This window comes from Papio anubis, chromosome 5 (assembly GCF_008728515.1).
Source record: "Papio anubis isolate 15944 chromosome 5, Panubis1.0, whole genome shotgun sequence".
In the NCBI taxonomy this organism is placed as follows: Eukaryota; Metazoa; Chordata; class Mammalia; order Primates; family Cercopithecidae; genus Papio; species Papio anubis.
The window spans coordinates 29,773,464-29,793,521 of NC_044980.1; positions in this window are offsets into that span (position 1 = coordinate 29,773,464).

The window sequence follows — 20,058 nt, forward strand, 5'->3', positions numbered from 1 at the left end:
TTAATAAATCAACATTTTTGCTCATTCAGGATGGATTTATCAAAGATGTATGCTTAGTGAGGCCCTAAAGCATCAGCCACACAGCTGTCCCCTGGAGATAGATTCATACACATATGCTTATTTGTTGAATGCCAAACAGAGAATAGTTATTGACCCAGGAGGATTAAACTTTAGTGCAGAATGCCAAGTAATTAGAGAAGTGACATTGGACCATCATGTAGAGCCCCATGTAATCATGAATGACAATGTCAACAGAAACAAGAGCAAATGAATGAAAGCCAGGAGCTCACAGAAGCCCCTGAAAAGCATAGCACCTGCAAAAGTTAGCACACAAACACCAGCCCAAGACAGGATTCCAGCAGAATTTTGAAGCAATTATTGCCTGCTTTTCCTAGCAGAAGTCAGTACTAATAATACAATTCTTGAGCCAAGTCAATAAAATCAAGTAAATGTTATTTTCCCATATGTCCTCTTTGTGGGTGGAAAATTACAGTAATAGCCATCCTTATCAGAGTAGGGTAAACATGTTGTCTTACAGAGAATATACTATCATTTAGCAGGGCCTTAAAATGTTCACCTTTTACTCAAGCAACAAGTATAATTTTCTAATTCATTGTTGAGGACCCATTATTTTTACCTACTTTTATTTTCAATAAATGGTATAAATAACTAAATCTTTGAAAACCTAATTTTAAAAAATAAAGAAATTCTGAAACACACTGAAATTTGGACAATTAGTTTGGTTTCCTTAACTTGTGTTCACTTCCTATTTCAAAGAGAAATGTCTATATTCTCACAATATACCAAATTTGGATTTCTAAAACTTTTCAAAGACAACATTTCAATGGATTTTCTACTGTAAAATAGTTTTATAACAGTAATATTTTTTCAAGCACAATTTAGGTAACAGATCAATGCTTTGAAGGACATGAAGAATAAATTTGAATAAGTATTCCCATTTGGTATGGTTATTTTTTTAAAAATTAGTAAAAATTGAGATTCAGATAAACTGAAAATTTATCATGTATGAAATAATGTATAAAATTTGTTTACTTAGAAAATGTAATACAATGTAAATTATAAAATGATTTGTGATAATATACTATATTATATAAAATAATATTGATCAAGTACGTGTTTTTAAATACATATATATATAAATATACATTCTATACACACACACACGGAACCATTTAATCCTCACAACAGTACATGAGGTATAAAATTTGTGTTATTATAATTATTTCATATAACACAGTTCGTCCTTGCTGACTAAAAAAAACACTCCAAAATAGTGGCTTGAACAACAAGATTTATTATTGCCCATGAGACTCCAGGTGTGTTGGGTGGTTCTGCTTACCTGTGTGGGGCAAGGCAGATCTCACTTAGGTTTGCTCACCCATCTGCAATTAGCTGGCAAGTCAGATGGAGGCTGGCTCGTACAGCTTGGCCTCATAATGGTGATTCAATGGCTCCAGTCCTGTGGTCTCTCCTCCTGTGGGCTTGGCCAGATTGGTTCTCACATAAAGGCAGGAGTCCAAGAGAATGAGCAAAGCATATACCTCTAGACCTAATCTCAGACCTGGCACCCCATCATTTCACCCACATTCTGTTGGCCAAAATAAATCACAGGCTAGTTCAAATTCAAAGTAGGAAAATAAACTCTACTTCTTGACGGAAGAAGCTATAAAGTCACACTGCAAGACTATAGGGGAAGGGGAAGAACTGGGGCCACTTTACAATCAATTGATCACAGTGTCTAAATTTTAAATAAGAAAATAGAGAGAAATTTAGACATTTGAAAAATACCATTTGAAAATATATTAAAATAATATAAATGTTATAATTTAAAATCTAGAAATATTTCTGTCTCCGTATCTGTAAAGTTGCCAAGTATGTCCTTGAAATGCTTTAAACAACACTCAACAATGGCCAAACTAGAGTAAAATAAAATCATAATAAAATTACTCTTTGCACTGCAATGTGAGATGAGATATAAAAACAAAAAAGTCTCCATTAGAACACTTACCATTCAGGTTGCTAGGATAGAGTGGAAAGTTTATACAACACAAATATTTCAGTACAAACAATCCCAGCATCTAAAGTGTCCTACTGTTAGAATACAATTATAATAATTTTTACTTCATTAATCTGCAAACCCAATTACTTTCATAAAATATCCCAACAGTTTCAACTTACTTCTTACAAATATCTTAAAGTAATAGGCTGTTTTTTCTTGCAACTTCATTACTTTCATAAAACACACATTAATTTAAAATTTTGTGAAATAAATTAAATAAAGCTGAATCAGCTCTAATCAAATAAAACATATTATATCTTAGAGAATAAATCTAGCTAGTTATGAGTCAAAATCCATAAGACGTGATGGTCTCTACTATACGTTGAAAATTCAACATCTTGTGGAAAACTCAGGTGTATTCCAACTGGAAATGCCTGTGAGCAAATCTGGAGAGAAGAGTAAGCTGTAAGACACAAAACTTCATTTCGCAGAGATTTGACATTAGCACACACTTTCAAGAAGCAGTCAAGTTAAGCATTGTCACGAAACATATCAGTTACCTCTTGCTATGTAGCAAAGCATTCCAATATTTAGTAGCTGAAAGTAACTATTGACTTGGCTTGCTATTCTGTGGTTTAGGAACTTAAGCTAGACTTAACTGTGATGCTTTTCTACTCATGAGTAGAATTCTTCATGCAATTGTGGTTAGCTGTGGGTTTCCTGTGAGTTATCTTTTGTTAATCATGGCTCAGGTATCTCACATGTATGGAGTCTCAGCCGGGACATCTCATTAATTCAACTCTGTTCTATGTCATCTTTATTGCTCCAGCCCCCTAGCTTATGCTTATTGTGATAAGAGGGACAAAGATGCAAAAAAAAAAGCAAGTGGAAGTGTACACAGCTTCATGAGTCCTAGGCTTAGAACTGGGACCCGTAATCACCCAGCTCATTGTATTGACCAAAAGAAGTCACAAAGGTCATCTACCTTAAAAAGGTACGAAAACCTTGAGAAGAGCTTTAAAGTCACATCCTAAACACGTTGGTATAGGCAGACGAATGTCTGTGGCCAGTTTTCCAAGTCATCTTCTACAGGGAAATAGTTCATATCCTTTCAGTTATCCCAATAGGGGATGAGGGTTACTTAATGGGATCTAGTGGATAGAGCTGAGGATGCTGTTAAATATCCTACAATGCACAGGAAAGTCTCCCACACAAAAATTATCTGACTGAAAATATCAATAGTACAGAAACTGAGAAACCGTGATAGAAGGGGCAGGAGTATACATTACTCTGTTCCAGATAGATGATGAATTCTAGAATACAGCATAGAAGCTCATTACTTTAACTCATTTTGTGGTACAGAAGGAAATGAAAATGTTTCCCTCTAAAATACCAGGCATTGTCAGGCTAAGAGAAAGGATAAAAGGCAGAGGCAAACTCTGCCCTCCCCTCTGCCTTTCCCACATAAAGATGGGCCCATTTGCAGCACTTACTTATAATCTCGGAAACAGAACTCAGAGACAGTGGTGCCAGAAGATCTAGGAATAGGCTCTACTCTTCCCATAAATTTACCTTCCCACATATTTCCACCTTTTGGAAGCCAGAAGATATTCTCTCATTTGTCTTGTCACCATACAGGAGTTGTGACTTTTTGGTAAAATACTATCTAAACAAGTCTTCTAAGCCATTACCTTGAGAGGGAGGCTTTTGAACTAAGGTCTTTTCCATTTGATGGGTACAGCACATGCTAATAAACTTCTATTTATTTTTCTTTTGTTACTCTTTTGTTTTCAGAAGAGTATCTCAGCTAAGAACCTAAAAAGGGAAAAAAAAATATGTTTCCTTCTGTATTAGTCAGTTCTCGCACTACTAATAAAGACATACCCAAGACTGGGTAATCTATAAAGGAAACAAGTTTAATCGACTCACAGTTCCACATGGATGGGGAGGCCCTCACAGTCATGGCAGAAGACAAAGGAAGAACAAAGGGATGTCTTACATGGCGGCAGGCAAGAGAGCTTGCACAGCAGAACTCTCACTTATAAAACCATTAGATCTCGTGAGACTTATTCACTACCACAAGAACAGTATGAGGGAAACTGCCACCATGATCCAATTATGTCCACCTGGTCCTGCCCTTGACACATGGGGATTATTACAAATCAAGGTGAGTTTTAGGTGAAGACACAGCCAAACCATATCACCTTCCCTACAGTACTCATGGCCATGAATAGCACTTATTTACTGTATTAGTTCTGTTTCCATCTGTTTAATCACACCATCACTATATTACAGACCTATTTTTGCTTCTTAAATATTCTTTTCTAAATTTTCTCATAGACAGGCATATTTTGATAAACCGACAGTTTACTTTGCATCGGTCTTTCTTTCTTAGAACTAGATCAAGAAAGTGTTTCTAAGTTGCTATGTAATCTTCAAATTAAAATAGGCCCTAATAACATTCATAATATTTCATCAATTGGCATGGGAGGCTTTAGCCCAAACTGTGGAATTAGGAGAATGCTTTTGGAGAAAACGGGGTTCAAGTCGAGGCTTGAAAAAAATAGTTTAGTTTAACTAGACGTGGAATACAGACAGGGGTATTCTAGAAAGATGAAATAACATATATGACAGTCCCAAAGCGATGAGAGTATGAGAGCCTTGAGGACCTCAGAAAAACCCAAGTGGTTTAAATAACATAATGGAAGTGAAGAGTGTGGCAAGGTGAGCTCGAGGCTATGTTGGAAATTTTGAAAGTATGTTGGGATTTCAGATTATAAAACAAGAGTCATGAAATGATTTTAAGGAGGGATGAGATATAATATGTTCCTATACAAATAATGACCCTGATAGTCACATTCTTTAAAGGGAAGTCTCTGTGGGTGGAAAATACAAGGGAACCAATTCCCCGTTGTCTTCTAAATCCCATTTCTGCTCTAGCCCTGTATTGACTGACAGGACCAACATACTAGAGCCAAAATTGTCCTACGCATCATTCGCTGGTTAAGTAAGTTGTTTTGAAAATGGTCTGTTTTAAGAAGTCACTTTTTTTAACAGTGATATTTGTTCTGATTTCTAAAATCCTCAGTCCTTGTTTTTCTGTATAATAATGAATAACCTTGTAAGAAGTGATGTCAGCATTGACCTCTATTTACGGTGTTGGAAATTTGTATTCAGTACAAAAAGGACATCTAATGACATTTATTGTAAATTTATTTTATTTTTATTTTTATTTATTTATTTTTTTTGAGATGGAGTCTTGCTCTGTCGCCCAGGCTGGAGCGCAGTGGAGTGATTTCAGCTCACCGCAAACTCCACCTCCCGGGTTCAAGCTATTCTCCTGCCTCAGCCAACTGAGTAGCTGGGATTACAGGCGTCCACCATTACGCCTGGCTAATATTTTTTTGTATTTTTTAGTGGAGGTGGGGTTTCACCATGTTGGTCAAGCTGGTCTCGAACTCCTGACCTCGTGATCCACCCGCTTCGGCCTCCCAAAGTGCTGGGATTACAGGCGTGAACCACCAAACCCAGCCAAATTTCTCTTTCTTAAATAATTCTTATGTACCCATCAAAATGGATTTTGGTTTTGAATCTATGAAAATTTATTTGTACCTAATTGAAGGTTGGTTATGCTTTTGCCAATGTACTTTTGAGAGCAAACAAATAAACACTCAACATTAGTAAGTGCCCCTGGGGTTTTCTCTCTGCTACTATGAATTTAATTAAATAGCAACCTTTTATACATATAAAATAAATATATACACACATACATATATATATGTGAAAGTGTATATACATGCAGTAAATTTCACATGCATCATATGAAAAATATGTATTTCTATATTATATTTCTACATAAAAGTAACTTCACTAAAGCATCTCAGATAGTTATACATTACATAGTCCTTTTGAGCAAACATTTCTAATTTTCTTTTGATTCAGAACATATAACTCCCTTTCCCTCAACTCTCCTACTCCAGTCCTGGATCAAATCCTGTTGTTTTTCTCACACATACCTTGAATCTGTTTTCTGTTCTCTGTAACATCTACCATGACTGAATGTCCGAACTCCTGCACTTGTCTTGAGTCTCTTCTTGACTTCCTCCACTTCACATTCCCACTGCAGCCAGAGTTCATCATGCCAGCTTAATGATGTCCCATTCAAAGGTATTCATGAGCCCCTTAGCCAGGCACATAAGTACTTACATGATCCCAACTCTGCCTCCCTCTTCAGCCTCACCTTTCATCACATAATGTTTAAAATGTATGTGCTCACAAGTCTTCACAAAGATAAGGCATTCACCACATGATTTCACAGCACTACACCTATTGTTCTGAATCCAGAATGTCCCAGATTGTTTCTCTGATTGATCTTCAGTATGCTACTTGCGTACAAGTATCTCTCAAAGAATTTCTTTGATCACAATCTCATATATTAATCCTTTATTACTTGGAGCTCTTTCTTTAAACATAATTACATTTTTGTATTGCTTTGTTTACATGTCTAAAATCTAATATCTTTTTGAGGGAAAGAGTATTATCTTACTCAGAGCAGAAGAACATTCTGATACAGCCATATTTAATGTGGAAATAATGTTGATGGAGCCATTTGGAACAGTCATGAATTGAAATATCTCTGTCAAAGTGCACCTTGACTTTCATTACTAAAGATCTTGTCCCCTTGTTATATGGGATTTAAATTTCCATTTAATAAAATATTACTTCCTCATAATATTTTATAAAGAAAATAATACTTGTAAGGCAATAAATGTATAAAGATATCATTTTAAGTGTCTTAGAATTGGAAACTGTTCCTCCCCTCACATACTATTTACTTCCCGCAGGGGACTTTGTTCAAATAACACCATCTCCGTGGGGGATTCTCTGCCAACCCTGTTATACATTTCAATAACAACCACAAAGAATCTCTCTATCCTCTTTCTCCATCTTCCTTTATTTTAATTTTTGTTTGTTTGTTTGTTTTGAAACAGAATCTTGCTCTTTCACACAGGCTGGAGTGCAGTCGGGAAATCACGGTTCACTGAAGCCTTGACCTCCCTGGCTCAATCCTCCCACCTCAGCCTCCAGAGCAGCTGGGACTGCAGGTGTGCACCCCCATGGCTGGCTAATTTTCTAAATTTTTGTAGAAGTGAGGTCTCACTATGTTTCCTGGGCTGGTCTTTTCTCATCTAATATTATCTTCAGTGCTTCCCAATGATATAATATAATCGTGTGTGTGTGTGTGTGTGTGTGTGTGTGGTGTGTTTGTGTGTGTATATTATTTGTGTTACCCTCTGTCTGCTAGAATATAAGCACCTTAAGAAAGAGATTTTTGTCTGTTTTACTCATATATGAAGTTACCCACAAATATTTGCTGAATAAAATTTATCTTAATTTTGTTTACCCCTAACACATAACTAGAAACACAGATTAAGCACAAGGAGTTTATCTGAGAGATCATTCCAGGAAACAAAGGTAGTGGGGTAAATAAAGCAGAAAAAGGCAAAAGATGATGGTAATCAAAAGGTATGTAATCCAGCAAGTTGCCGCTGTGGGTAACGTCAGGTTCATCTTGAGAAAAAGTAAAGGACATGTGCTTTAACATTGTGCCACTGAATGGCTGAGAGAACTGAGGTGTTAATAGACCACTTCCATCAGTCATTCGTTGGTGGCTCCTCCTAGAGGGCATGATTTTTCCTGTATTTCCAACTTACCATATGGAAGGAAAGACGGTTTTGGCTACTAGAGAAAGTAAAAGCTACAGAGTCTGGGCAAGGTGCCATCAGCATCTGCTCTAGAATTATAAAGAAGTCTTATGATATGTTATATATAATGAATATTGGGTTATCTATATATGTGCATAGTATATACTATAGTATATATTGTATAGTGTATACATCAAAGCTTCCCATGTCTTCACAAAGAAAATGAAACAGATTTACTCTATAGATAAAAGATAAAATAACAACGAATTCAGAATTTCACCCAAGCAATTTGCTTTAATGAATTTTCTATGCATGTTCTACTTGGTCCTATCCCATATTTAGCTCTAATAATACAAAAATAGGTATCTTAAGTTAATTAGAATTACTAATCTGACCCAGAAGATGCTAAAGAAACTTAGCTTATGCAAATATCCTCAATACTGGTAGAGTTTAGGCCAGATGCTTTAATGAGCTCTCACTTCATGAACTGCCTCAAAAGCTCCAGGCCAAGAAGACAATTTCCACAGAAATTGTGGGAAGAAGTTAATGAGGCAAAACAGGTAATGGCTGTAATGAAGACAGTAAACAGGGCTTCTAAACGTCTTGATATGACTGAACACACAATTGCATGTGATGTTATTTAATTAATATTTGCTTTGGATGGAGACAAAATTGATGAATAGGCTTCATAAAATAAGTTTATAACATTTGAATTTTCTTTAAGTCCTAATACATTATAATGTAACTAAGGAATTCCGTAATAGTAATTCTTTTTTCTTTTTTTTTTTTTTTTGAGACGGAGTCTCGCTCAGTAGCCTGGGTTGGAGTGCAGTAGCAAGATCTCGGCTCACTGCAAGCTCCGCCTCCCGGGTTCCCGCCATTCTCCTGCCTCAGCCTCCCGAGTAGCTGGGACTACAGAGGCCCGCCACCTCGCCCGGCTAGTTTTTTTGTATTTTTTAGTAGAGACGGGGTTTCACCGTGTTAGCCAGGATGGTCTCGATCTCCTGACCTCGTGATCCGCCCGCCTCGGCCTCTCAAAGTGCTGGGATTACAGGCGTGAGTCACTGCGCCCAGCCTAGTAATAGTAATTCTTAACCATTTAAACAAATTGAGTAAACCATTATTAAGTCAATAATGAATACTAGAAATATATTTACTGAATTTGGAAAATGAATTATATCTAAGTACTTTGAAAGCATTTTCTAGAAAGCCAACAAAGTAATCTTTTTAAACTTACTTTAGTTACACTCAAAACTGCTTAAGTTTTTGTATTAACATTTAATGTAATAACTTATTCTTGGGTGTTTTTATAGCAGCAACAATGCAGGATGTCACTTTTCTGGTGGCACTGTGAGTACCTAACTTTATTAACCTGGATTTTTATACAAATGTTTTCTAAGTTAGGCATTACATTTACAATTACTGATAAGTTTACAAACCAATTACAAACACAATAATATATAGAATTCACAAACAATATGTTCTCACTCAACTCTTTTTAGATAGGTATTAAGTTGTGAAGATCAGTTCACATTCTTTGTTAGATGTAAGATGTAACAAGATACACTTATTTTCATTGACTTTTTTAAAGTAGGTATTACAACTTTTAGGAAACTGAATATCCTCCTTTTTATTTCTCTTTTTTTTAAAGACTGCATTATCATCATCATAATGACCTTTACAATATTTTTAATTTCACAAAGCTTACTTCAAACGTGACAGTTACATTTGTATATATAAGAATTTATATTATATGCTCATATACAATTTCAGAATGCCTGGCATAGAATTAAATTTAGGCTGACTGATAAACATATTATAAATAACATAGAGCAATAATCAAACTATATTTTATAAACTCAATCCATGTTACAGTGATTCAGAGGTATTACAAAGTACACAGGAAAAAATCAAAAAGGACAAAACTATTTTATTTGACAAAATAAATAAAATTGATAAATATTTAGCAAGTCTTATAAGAAAAACATTCCTTTCACAAATTGAAAAAAAAAGAGTAATATGAATTAGTTTAAGCCAACAATTTTGAAAAATTGCTATTAAAATAACTTACCACAATTGTCATAGGAAGCAATTGAAATTCTGTATTTTCAAACTTTCAGTCTTTTCTCTTGTAGTTTTGAACTCATGAAGTAGACACTTATTTACTGCATACAGTAAGGTTAGTATTTTTACATGTCTAGTTTTATTGTTCATGAGTGGGCCAAGTATTAAGAAGGTTAGAAGACACTTTCAGAAAATAGTTTAATTAGTGTTGACTTTATATGGTCCATGTCTAACAGAAAAAAACATTTTTCTTTTGATAGAAGCAATCTCGGGAAAGTAAAATAACACTCTTGAAAAGATTACTATCACATTTTTTTCATGCCCCAATCTGAAAGAAAAGAACATCTTCAAAGAAAAATTAATTAAATATTCAATGCATCATAGGTAGTAAAATGTATTGCTAAAAGCCTTCCATTGATTATTCTCTAAATGTCAGACACTATTTGAATATTTCTGAATAAATGCTGCCTGTCAGTGTGCAGGGCCTTATCTCACTCTCCAAAACAAAGGAAACAGTTGTAGATAAGTTGAATAAATGATAACATGCAAAATATGTAGTATAACTTTTTAAAGTATCTTCACGGTCCTGTAGGGGGCTTTGCAGATGTAGCAGCCTCCCATGAGCCCTGAGGGTGAAATAGTGGAGACAATAAGGTGGACACAAAGCTGAAGAATGAGCTGGCCAAGTGCCAAGAAGTTGGCAGTGTTGAGGAAGCTGTGTGGACGCAGCCACATTCCTGGTGGCCAAGGAAAGTGTGATGATGTGAGTGCCCAGCAGAGAGGTGCCTACTTATACCTCACGTCTAAGTAGGCAGCAGTGAGGGGGTATCTGAGCAGGGGTGATGGAGCACCCAGTAGCCAAAGTGGTGAGGGACGGACTGAGCAAATACATAAATACATCAAGGGTTATGACCAGGTTTGTCAATGGTAGAGAAGAATCTACAAATAAGGCATGTAGGCAAATTGGAAAATACCTGAGATGTTACATTAGAACTGGAGGTATTATTGTGAATGAGTTTTTATTTTAAATATAAAGAAATAGATAGAGATGTATGTGTATGCATATATGTACACATATACTTCATAGCTGTCTCTGCTGAGAGTATCTAGCAGCAACGACACCTCACTAACAATCAACACAAGTACTTTTAATTTTTTTTTTAACAACCTTGGTCTAACTGTATCCCCTGAGCTAAAGTGCAGTTGTGTAATCCTATCTCACCACAAACTCAAACTCCTGGGTTCAAGAAATCTTCCCACTTCAGCTTCCTGAGTAGCTGGAACTACAGGCATGTGCTACCACACCTAGTTATTTTAGTTTTATTTTTGTAGAGATTCAGTCCCTTTCTTGCCCAGGCTGGTCTCAAATTCTTGGCCTCAAGCGATCCTCCTGTATCAGCCTCCAAAGTGCTGGGATTACAAACATGAGCCATCATCTCCAGCCTTAGACTTTGGCTTCTATATGTTATTTTTCACTAAAAGAAACTAGAGTTTGTGAGAGAAATAGCTGACTCCAGGACAGACTAGGAAAAGTACAAGGTGAGCCTGAAATGCCTTGTGCAAGAAAAAGTGAGTGCCAAAAAAATGATGGAAATATGTCAAAAGACACAGAAGGTCTTACAAACCAAATCTAAGACTATTTGAGTGCCAAAATAAATAGTAACAGAATAAAAACTCATTGATTAAAACAGGAATCCATGACCAGGCACAGTGACTCACACCTGTAATCTCAGTACCTTGGAAGGCCAAGATGGGTGGATCACTTAAGGCCAGGAGTTCAAGACCAGCATGGCCAACATGGCAAAACTCTGTCTCTACTAAACATAAAAAAATAAAATAAAAAAAAAGCCAGGTCTAGTGGCATGTGCCTGTAATCCGAGCTACTCTGGAGGCTGAGGCAGGAGAATTGCTTGAGCCCTGGAGGCAGAGGTTGCAGTGAGTCAAAATCATGCCTCTGCACGCCAGTCAAGGTGACAGAATGAGACTCCATCTCAAAAAAAAAAAAAAGGAATCCATAAATCCATACTGATATAAATAAGAAACCAACATCTGCAAGAGAAGAAAAAGTATATCCTTATGCTAAAAAGACAACTAAAAGCTACAGGGAAAATAATGAAGATAATAATTCACCATTTGACAAGTATAATGGTGCTTGATTCACGTGTAAACCTATGGATGCTTCGGTGGTGACAAAAGGTTTGAGGAGAAGCAGAATATTGGCCTAGATTTGGATTATCCTCCTGATATAGTTTGGCTCTGTGTCCCCACCCAAATCTCATCTCAGGCCATGGCATCAGAGGGTGCAAGTCCCAAGACTTGGAAGCTTACACATCGTATTGAGCCTGTGGGTGCCAGAAGGAAGAACTGAGGTTTGGGAACGTCCACCTAGATTTCAGAGGATGTAGGGAAATGCCTGGGTGTCCAGGCAGTAGTCTGCTGCAGACACGGAGCCCTCATGGAGCACCTTTACTAGGGCACTACAGAGGAGATATGTGGGGTTGGAGCACCCGTACAGAGTCCCCACTGCAGCACTGCCTGGTGGGGTTGTGAGAAGAGAGCCACAATCCTCCAGACCCCAGAATGGCAGATCCACCAATGAGCTTGCACAGTCCACCTGGTCAACACCAGTCCACGAAAGCAGCTGCAGGGGCTGTATCCTGCAGACCCATAGAGGCAGAGCTGTCCAAGGCCTTGGGAACCCACCCTTAGCATCAGGGTGCCCTGGATGTGAGACATATGAGTCAAAGGAGATTATTTTGGAGCTTTAAAATGTAATGGCTGCCTTGTTGGGTTTCAGACTTGTATCAGGCCTGTAGCCCCTTTGTTCTGGCCAATTTCTCCCACTTGGAAGGCTTGTACCTGCATTGTATCTAGGAAGTAACTAACTTGCTTTTGATTTTACAGGCTTGTAGACGGAAGAGACTTGCCTTCTGCCAGATGATACTTTGGAGTTGGACTTCTGAGTTAAATGCTGGAGTGAGTTAAGACTTTGGAGGACTATTAGGAGTGCATGATTGCATTTGGAAATGTGAGATGGACATGAGATTTGTGAGGAACCAGGGCTGAAATAATGTGGTTTGGCTCTGTGTCCTTACTCAAATCTCCTCTCGAATTGTAATCCCCATATGTCAAGGGAGGGACCTGGTGGCAGGTGAGTGGATCACAAGAGCAGTTTCCCCCATGCTGTTCTCATGATTGTGAACGAGTTCTCACGAGGTCTGATAGTTTAAAAGTGCGTGGCAGTTCTCCCGTCCCTCTTGCCACCATGTAAGAGGTGCCTTGTTTCCCTTTCCATCATCATTATAAGTTTCCTGAGGCCTCCGCAGACATGTGGAACTGTGAGTCAAACCTCTTTTGTTTATAAATTACTCAGTCTCAGGTAGTCCTTTATAGCAGTGTGAAAATGGACTAACACACTTTCCATCAATTACAAATTGGAAAATACTGTCTTTCTGGTGCAGAAATCTGGTTGACACCACATTTAGCACATGATTGAGGTTTCCAGCACCATTGGCAGAATGTTTTCTTCTGATGCAATTTCCTGAGACAAGCATAGCATCACTTCCATGAGATTCCTACACACAATATATGGCTTCAGTTGATTATGAGGAAAACATCACATAAACACAGTTTATACTTAAAAAATCTGTCAAAATTTTGAAAGAATGGGGCAACTGAGAAACTGTTCCACATAAAAAAAAGACTGAAATGACATGGCAAATAAATATCACACATGATCCTGGATTATATCCAGGATCAGAAAGGCAAAATAAACACTGTCCATTAGAATATAAATGAAAATAAGTGGAGAAATGTGAATGAAGTCTGGGAATTGAATGGTGGTGGTGTATCAATATTGATCTCCTAATTTAGAAGTAGGGTGACCGCCTGTCCTGGTATGCCCAGGACTATCCAGATTTTACCAATGAAGATCCAGTGTCCTGAGAAACCTCTTTTCAGACCCAAAATGTTCTTGGTTTTGATTATAGGTATAGAAGATCAGGGAAAGGCTGAGCACAGTGGCTCTTGCCTGTAATTCCAGCACTTTGGGAGGCCGAGGTGGGCAGATCACTCGAGGTCAGGAGTTTGAGACCAGGATGGACAACATGGTGAAACCCCATTTCCACTAAAAATAGAAAAAAATCGGCTGGGCATTGTGGCATGCACCTGTAATACCAGCTACTCAGGAGGCTGAGGCAGGGGAATTGTTTGAACCCAGGAGGCGGAGGTTGCAGTGAGCTGGGATGGAGATCACGCCACTGCACTCCAGCCTGGGTGACAAAAATAAAAAATAAAAACAAACAAATAAATGAAAAAGATTAGGGGGAAGATTACAAAACTCCTATCATGAGTCCCCCAACATGGAAAACAAAAGTAACGCTGTTTTTAGTGTCAAATGAATACAGCACTGATTATCTGTCTTTCATAGTCACTGCTGCTGCTTTACCCCTGGCCACTAATATTGATACCAGGATTTATGAATCTCAGTTATGGACCACTCATGGTTGCATCACACTCAACAATGTGACCTAAGCGTGCAACATATGTGGGTTATAATCATGAGGTTAACAATTCATTCTTTGATGCCACTTGTGGATTAGCTGTTGTGGTTTGTATCCAACTAGTACTGGTTCAATATTTAACTTTGCAAATATTAGAAGCATATTTTGTAAGTGTTTATATAAGAAAAATGGAAATAAACCAAATAGGAATGCCATCATGAAACATACTACAGACTACAAATATTTAACCCTACTTTTTTTAAAGACAGAGGAACACACACAAATGGATCAGGTAGGTAATATGCAAAAGAGCATACTGTACAATATGTAGAAAAAAATTGGGACTGGGAACACTAGAAAAGGGTGGTGGAAGCTCATATGGGGACTGAATGTAACAATACTGGGAAGAGACAGGCAAGTTCTTCTAAACCAATTAAAAATGTTTCATCTGGCAAAAGGACATAAATGCTCAGTTAGAAATAGAAGCATTGAATTAACTTGGGCATACCACATTGGGCATCATTGTATCATTCCCTTATTGATCTATGAAACAGAATCAGAGGTTACAGCTAAATTATCTGAGGGTAAACAAAAGGAGAGATTTGGATAACACATGCATTAGCCCTTTACAGTGAAGAATTGATTCTGTCAGAGCTTAACAAGTATCATGCCTTCTATAGCATACCAAGTGATATGTCAGATCACAGCAACAACAAAACTTTTTCCCTTAGCTTTTAGATACTCTGATTTGAAACATGGAGTTTCAAATTATATTCTTGAATTATATGAAAATTATAATACAACTGCAGAAAACATAACATAAAAAAATTGCTAATACCTAGCCCAAATAAAAATTAGATTTTCTGCACCTATTGCATATTCTGTAGATGGTGCAAGTGTAAATGTTTGCAATTTCTATTCAATGTATAACCTTCTTACCAAATGAAATTATATTTTCTTCTAAATGTCTTATATACCTTGCACACAGTGCTGCTAAAACAGGGTTTGGTTTGCCTACTGTGTAGAGACTTTCATCATCTTTCTAGTAATTTTTAGTTTTCTCAATATGTGTGGAAGCACTTAATGAGATGTTTGACTATAGAAACTGAAGGTGATAGCCTCCTTAGGCAGGTCCCAACAAGATGACTATCATCATTGCCATCAATAATAAGAAGTAAGTTATTGTTTTGTTATAGCATCATATTTTTCAAACTATGGGACAAGAGCAATGTCTTCCAATCTGAAAATGCATTGAGAATGAGAATCTTTAAGAAGATGGTAGAAAAACAAAAATTTATGTTTTGTTTCTTCAAGATTTGGTTGGTGATTTTTGAAGAAGCCGTAAGGAACCTAGAAAAGGCAGAATTAACTGCATCTTCCTTTTTCAGTAGTATACGCGGGTTATAACAAAACCTGTGTAGAAAAATATCATTTTTTGGAAATAAGATTGGTTCAATACTCAAAAAAGACACCAGAATATTACAGCCAATAACAACAACAACAACAAAAAAAACAGAAAAGTGTAGTCAATTTAAAAAAAGTTTTCAATTTCTTTACAAAAATAAAATGTATTCGGAATCAACCTTACATGTCATAGGTTACAATTACCACTGTGCTTTAAAACCAGTTTGCCTAAGAAAGAGAGGTTTATCCTATGTAGTTCATCATGTAGACAAGGAAAGCCTATATGATTATGATAAATTTGTAGATGGGCAATAAATGATTGAAAAGTAGCTGGTCTATGAGAACAAGCTTGTAGATACACAGAGGTTGAACATGTTTGAAGAGGTGAAAACCAATAATTCCTACAAGTCTATATCTGTAATAATTGTAAGTAAAATCCTAAATATTGTCTCTACCTCACACTATATAGGAAAATTAATATAAAACATATCAAAGACCTAATTGAAATCTTCAGCTACAGAATTCTTAGAAGAAAACAGTGACATCTATTCATAATCTTGGATTTGGCAATGGAATATCAGAAATGACATCAATCAAAAGCACAATAAAATAATTGCAACATCAATCAAAAGCACATTGAAAAAATAGGTAAGTTTGACTTCATAAATTACACCAAAGGACAATTTCAGGAGTGAAAAGATATCACACAGAATGGGAGACATTTGCAAATCATTTATCTGATTGGGGTCTAGTATCCAGAATACATAAAGAACACTTATAACTCAAACACAAAAGAGCAAGCAATCTAATTTAAACTGGCAAAAGATTTAAATATATATTTTTCCAAACAAGATAACACATGTGGCCAAAAAGCACATGAAAAGCTGTTCAACATCATTAGTCATTAGGAAAATGCAAATCAACACGAAAATGAGATACCACTTTACATCCACTAGAATGGCTATAATTAAAAAAAAAAACAAAAACCAAAAAAAAAACACTTTTTTAACAAAACAACAAAGAAACAAGTAGTTGCAAAGATGTGGAGATACTGGAACGCTTGTACATTGTTGGTGGAAATATAATGTGGCTTAGTCACTATAGGAAAAAGTTCGGTGGTTGCTCAAACAGGTAAACCTACAATTACCATATAATTCAGCATTTCCACTCCTGGGTATATATCCAAAAGAACTGAAAATATTTATTCAAAAGAATATATATATACACATCTATATGGCAGTTCTATTCATGAACCAGAAAGTGGGAAAAACTTACATGCCCAGCAATAAATGAATAATGTGATATTCACATGCAATATTATTTAATGGAATATTATTCAGCCATAAAAAGAGTAAAGTTTTGATATCTGCTACAACATAGATGAACCTCAAAAACATTATGCCGATGTTTCTTTAGTGAAAGGAATCTAAGAAGATAAAAGATCATGCATTGTATTGATTCCATTTATATGATATATCCAGCATAGGTAAATCCACAGAGACAGAAAGCAGATTAATACTGGCCAGGGCCCCGGGGAAGGGAAAATGGTGAATGCTATGTCCCAGAATGAACTTTGTGTCCCCCACAAATTCATATGTTGAATTCTTAACCCGCAGAGTGATAATATTAGGTTAAGTAGTGAGATCTTTAGGAAGCTGATTAGATCATGAGGGCACAGCCCTCATGAATGAGATTAGTGCCCCTATAAAAGAGACTGCAGAGAGCTATCTAGCCCTCCCACCATGTAAGGACACATTTGGAAGCTATCGTCTATGAGGAACAGACCCTCACCAGACATTGAATCTGCCAGTGTCTTGATACTGTACTTCCCTGCTTCCAGAATTGTGACACACAAAAAAGTCTCTTTCTTATAAGCCACTCTCTTGATAGTATTTTCGTCATTGGAGTCCTGACAACCTGAGGCAGTGATTGACTGATTAGTAGGCACAGTGTTTCTGTTTGGGCTGTTGAAATGTTTTGGAACTAGATAGAGATTATGATTACACAATTTTACCTCAATAAAATTGTTTTAATTAATATTTTTTAAAAAATTCTGAGTATCCCAAGCTCCAGTGCTTTTGTTAAAAGAATATTTAGTGTAATGTCATCACGTTGGACTGACACCAGGAATCAGTGGAGCGTGTACTTGACAAAAGCAGACCTGCAAGTCAAAGTGAAGGTTATGTTTATGACTATTCAGTTTCACCACTATATAAAAGAAGCGAAATATGTCCTAAAGGCTGCAGATGGCTTAGAGGTCTAATGTTAGAAAAGAAAACATAAAGTAAAAATATCTTATTGTATCATATGAAGGAAAGAAACATGTCACTGGTACCTCTTAATAAGTAAAACTAATATCTATTTAATTGGTTTTACAGTGTTAACATTATTCATTTTAAAAAACTTAAACTTATGTATCTTAATACATAATATAGCTACAGTTTCACTGTGTTAGCCAGGATGGTCTTAATCTCCTGACCTCATAATCCACCCACCTCGGCCTCCCAAAGTGCTGGGATTACAGGTGTGAGCCACCACGCTTGGACACTATAAACATTCGATAATGATTTGTTTAATTTGTTCAAATACACGATTCTATCAGAACACAGAAACCTTATAAAATATTGTTGTATTCATTGGCATATTATTTATTTTATTAACCATATTAATTAAAAGTGCCACTGTTAAAATAATGGCATTTATGTAGAAATGCTACAGAAAAGCAAATACAGAATAATATATAATTTCAAATAAACACCACCTTTTCTTATATTTATGTTAAAATAACCACGTGTATACTTATCAATTATATATGATATATATTTTATTGGTCTGTTATGGCTGTGCCCTGAGTTAGCCTTCTAAAATGTTGGTTACCTATTCAGAAGCTTGTATGGAGGTAATGAATAAAATCTCCTTATTTAAGGAAAATATATGCTGGTGTATTTAGGGGTAAAGACATATTATGTTTATAGCTTGCTCAAATGGTTGAGAAAGAGACTGATGATAATGGATACTGATACAGATATAGATATAGATATAAATCCATCTAATACATTTGACTGTATATAAATTGTACCTCAATGAAAATTTTTAAAAAAATCACCGTTAGGTCCCTTTATTTGTTACACTGCCAAAATTATTTGAGTTCTCAGTCCTTTGTTCTCTGTCATAAGCAAACATTTATCTGAATGTCTTTGAAAAATAAAAAATTTTACAATGTTTTTCAAAACCATTGGTTAAAAAAAAAGTACAGTGCTAGCTTCTCTAGTTACAAAGCAAGGTCACGCATTTGGATTTAGCATCCCCACAGAGCCTGGCAATGGGTTGTTGTAGCAGCGGGTGGACAACAAGCAAGTTGTGAGCTAAAGGAGGTGAGGAGTTCACAAGCAGGACGCACATGATAGAGTAGAAGCTAATCTGCTTTCCCACTGTGCGCCATTAGGCAAGCCACCTAGCATTTCTGAGCCCCACTTTATTCTCTGCAAACAAAATCAAAACCTGTGATTCCATCCAGCTTCGGATAGTTATTTCTTTATTTCCATAAACAGGTGACATGAATATAATTATTTGACTCAGTGAATGATACAGTGAAGTTAAGATGTATTTAAAAGAGCAATATTTCCTTTATGATTCACATTGCCATGTTCTGATACACCAACAAAAAGACCAAGAGTGTGAAGGCAGAAACTACAGATGTTTGGATGTTCACATTGGCTTATTACCAAGAGGCTGAGCCTGACTGCTTTGAAGTAAAAAGCAAACAGCAAATCTCTGGAGGCCGAAGCTTCCCCCGAGATTTCTCCAACGTGTTTGGTTCTGGCAGGGCCACTCAGCCTTCCAGAACATCCTGTTACAACACAAAGAATTGCCCACGTTTTGAAGTAAAATTCTGAATCATTTTCTGTTCCGATCTTTCAAACAGTTATATCTATTCTAAGTACTTTTTAATAAAACTCATGTCATGCCCTCAATTTCTCCTGAAAATTTTGTAGCAAGAAAAACAGCTATTGATATAGATATTCATCAATAAAAAGTTTTACTAGGGCAAATTTATTCTTGTTTCAAAATATTTTTGTTAGCCTTATTTTCATATATTCATGAAGAACACATAACTTTAAAAAGATGCATTTGAACAATTAAGGCATATTTCAACATAATTCTTATTTTCTTTAGAACATAATTCAAGCAGCAGCCAAATCTATTCTTAGTACCTAATCAACTTTGAAAAGTTGCTTTCGTTAATTCATATTGTAATTCTACTTGAATTATTTCATAAGAAAGGTGAAAAGTAAATGTAAAATTACTTTGATATTCATGTTAGGAATTTTATTAATTAATTGATATATATTTTTATTTTCTT